The sequence below is a fragment of the Cavia porcellus genome, unplaced genomic scaffold, assembly GCF_034190915.1.
Source record: "Cavia porcellus strain 051 isolate PalLab524CR breed Dunkin Hartley unplaced genomic scaffold, mCavPor4.1 scaffold_13, whole genome shotgun sequence".
In the NCBI taxonomy this organism is placed as follows: domain Eukaryota; kingdom Metazoa; phylum Chordata; class Mammalia; order Rodentia; family Caviidae; genus Cavia; species Cavia porcellus.
In genome coordinates, this window is record NW_026947496.1 from 43,615,001 (window position 1) to 43,618,709 (window position 3,709).

The 3,709-nt window shown below is 34.2% G+C and overlaps 1 long non-coding RNA gene across 1 annotated transcript in view; it reads left to right on the forward strand.

Moving 5' to 3' along the window:
• LOC134478416 (uncharacterized) overlaps positions 1-3,406 on the forward strand; it is a 32,583-nt gene extending 29,177 nt beyond the window's left edge. Inside the window, exons 3-4 of the long non-coding RNA XR_010051038.1 lie at positions 1-10; positions 561-3,406. The exon at positions 1-10 is cut by the window's left edge and continues 77 nt beyond it. This is a non-coding gene — a long non-coding RNA (uncharacterized LOC134478416). The remainder of the gene's footprint in view (positions 11-560) is intronic.
• The last annotated feature ends 303 nt before the right edge of the window (positions 3,407-3,709 follow it).

Genomic DNA, 3,709 nt, shown 5'->3' on the forward strand with positions numbered 1-3,709 from the left:
GTCCTCTATGGTAATTATTCCATCCCTATAGTGTATCATTCTGCAGTGTTAGACTGACCAACTATTAAATATTTAACTCAAAAATGTTTATTGGGCACCTATTTAGCACAAACCACCAGATGGAGACAGATGATTTATCCTATAACAGTATCTGTGATGTATATCTCTTAGCAACCCGAATACTATACTGAGCTTATGTTAAGTGCTCACTGGATGTTTGTTGATATTAATAAGTGGGTAAATCATTACATGAATAAAATTAAATGCCTTTAAATAATTGTTATATAATTATTACATGTAATTTTATTATCTTAATTCAATACATTTTTAGAACAAAGTCATCACATGCCCAGTTGTTTATATTAATTTACTATTAATTGTCCAATCAGTTTACTGACTACCAAATTAATTTTCTATTTTTCTTGGACTCACAATCTAAATACATTCCCAAGCCTCCTCACATCTAGGGTGAGCTGGCCAAAATAATGTGAACAGAAATTATTTAGGATATGGAGGTGTTCATTCACATATGATTCAGTAAGCTCTTGCTTTCTCTTTAGCTGCAACATGAACCACAAAGAGAACCTGGAGACCATGTGCTGCACAAGATGAAACTACACATGGAATGACAAAGATCTGTGAATCATCATCACCTCACCAGGGAGTCATTTGTGGAGGAAGGCTGGTGTGTTGGACTAACAATCCTAGAAACAGGCTTTTATTGTTTTATGTGATTTCACCAATAAGCGGGATTGGTGGGGAGAGCCTGGCCTGGGTGATGCCACTGACTTAGACCCAGTAGGTGAGTCCAACACAGGTCCCAGCACCTGGAGGTGCACCCTAGCAGTGAAGCCTTTGGTAAGTTGACCTGGAGGAGCGGGCCCAGCAGAGGCTGCCCAGGTCTGTATCTCCCTATTACACTGCAGTGGATGGGAACACCTATCCGGCGCAATTCAAACAAACTATAACCAAAAAAAGAGAAAAAAATTGGGCCTCCTACATTTGCTTGTATGGAAGAAACAAAAAGTATGGGTAGAGGAAGGAACAAGAAAGAGTCCTCAGTCCCCAATCCTGAGAACACCGATCCAGGAAAGGGAAATGCAAAGGAAGACAGAAAACATGCAATATCAGACACGGCACCAATAGACTTAAAGCAATATCTCCAGAGCCTCATAGACAAGTTTAAAAATGAAGTATTTAACAAAATAAAGCAAGAGATAAGTAGAATAGTTAGAGAAATGCTAAGCACCACCCAAGAAAAAACAGATGGTGGAATGGAAGAACAGAAAAAAAGGGAAGAATTGTTTGATGGAGAAAATAGAGAAAACATAGAATACATGAAGCAGATTCAAAGAGATTACCAGGAAACTAAAAACTCTATTGAAAGCTGGCATAACAGCTTGAAAGAAACTAAGGATAGATTATCTGAATTGGAGGGCAGACTGGTAATATGGGAGCATGAAATGAAAAACTTCTTAAAAATAACAAGAAAACAAACAGCAATAATACAAAGACTAAAAGATGATAAGATGATCTACAACCTAAGAATTAAGAACATAAAAGAAGAAGTAGGGACACAAACAAATGGACTACAAAAGCTATTCACAGAAATAATCCAATAGAATTTCCCTAATTTAGCAAAAGGTAAAGATACTCAGATGTATGAGGCATACAGGACCCCAGCCACCTACAACCCAAACAGAACTACACCCAGGCATATAATAATCAAAATTCCAGAAATCCAATAAAAGAACAGAATACTAAAAGCCATCAGAGACAAGAAACAGATCACTTAAAAGGGAACACCCATCGGAATTACAGCAGACTTCTCGGCATAAACCATCAAATCATGAAGAGTGTGGGGGGAAATAATTCAAGCTTTGAAAGATAACAACCTCCAGCCAAGATTGATATATCCTGCACAACTGTCCCTAGAAATTGATGGAAAAACAAGGTGCTTCCAGAATAAAGAGGAACTAGGGGAATTTGCAACCACCAATTCAACTCTACAGAGAATACTGCAGGATTTTCTAAAAAAAAGGAAAATACCAAGATTTTAGAAACAGTGGCAGAGAGACCACAATGAATGGAGCAGAAAGCGAAATGAAGAAGGCAAACTGACAACAAACGACAGAAAAAGAGCTCACCAGAAATGAGGCAGAGAAAAAAGACATCATAATAGCTAGTGCTGATTTAGTATCATCTTGCTTTGAAGTCCCATCAAGCTTTTATTCCTCTGTCTCCATCAGTCTTAACAGATGTATCTTATTGGATTTTATTATATGTGATAATATAAGCAAAAACTTTTATAGACAAGGAGATTATACAGAAACCATTGTTCATTTTCTGATAGTTGGTTCTAAATACCCTGTAATACTGTCATTCTCTTGAATGGTTTTACATTGTCTTGATGTTTGGTGCTACAGTATACGAAGTTATACTCAGACTTTAAGGAAAGAGATATTATGGTGATTACTTTTATGTTGGGATGTCTTGTGGGGAAACACTATTTTGCTTAAGTGGTTATACTTTGACCTGCGCTGTTTTGTTGTTATGCCCTCTTTTATCTCAGTCTCCTTTTTTAAATTATTTACTTTTTTATTTTTTTTCTTTTTAATTAATGGAAAAATTAAAAAAGCAAGATATATTATTATGGTAACCCACTTTGGTTTACTATTAACTTGATTTGAAACCCTGTATAGCCCTCATCATCTTGCTTTGACTGATTTTCCTCTATTCTGCTTTGCTTGATAGTACCAAGTTCAAAAGTATAGGCAACAACTGTAAAGACAGTAAGATTCATTATGATGCCCATTCCGGTTGACTATTATCTTCTTTTAAAGCCCTGTAATGTCCCCAATGTTTTGGTTTTATTCTTTACTGTTTTGTTCAATTTTATTACCAACTGGTGATATAGGCAATTCTTTTTAAGATAGCAAGAGGTAGTATGGTAACCATTGTTGATCATCTAGTATTTTGTTTTTACGTTATCTATTATGTTCATCCTTTTGATTTGACTGACTCTGTTCTGTTATGTCATATTTGGTTTTACTCTCTTCTAAAAAAAGTAATAAGAACTGTGGGAGTAATAAAACCCAAAATTTGTAATTGTCATTGTACAAAAGAAAGGAAAAGAAAGTGCTCTAAAGAATATAACTGCATATATATTTAAGTGTATAAGATAGATAACCATATTGCTGAGTTTTGCTGGATCATTGAAGAGAACTGTTTCCAGTCTCACTGTTTGAAAGTCCACTTTATATGCTTTAATTTTGTAACTTGAACAACTATTTCTAAGATAACAATATGTAATCTATTAACTAGTGATTTCCTATTGTTTATTTTTTCTGAAATTCTGTATAACTTGTACCCTATTTCTGCTTTTTTTCTTTTTCTCCTTAATAAAAAAAAATAATTAGTCAACAAGACCCCTTCCCTTCATGATAAGATAAATAGTATATGTATATCTTATACAGTTGAAAAAGTAATATTTAATATTTTTAATTCTTTTGTTATTTTCTTGCAACAGATAGTCACAAGAAATCCATAGAGAATTATTCAGAGACAAGATGTAAAAAAGGGAGAGTTTGATAGTTTCTTCAGCTAACATGTACTAGTCATTTTGTGTTCTATTTTTTTGATGAAAAAATGATTATTATAGTGTTCATTGTAGGAATAACGAGAATTTTATAGAATTGCTTTTATTCAA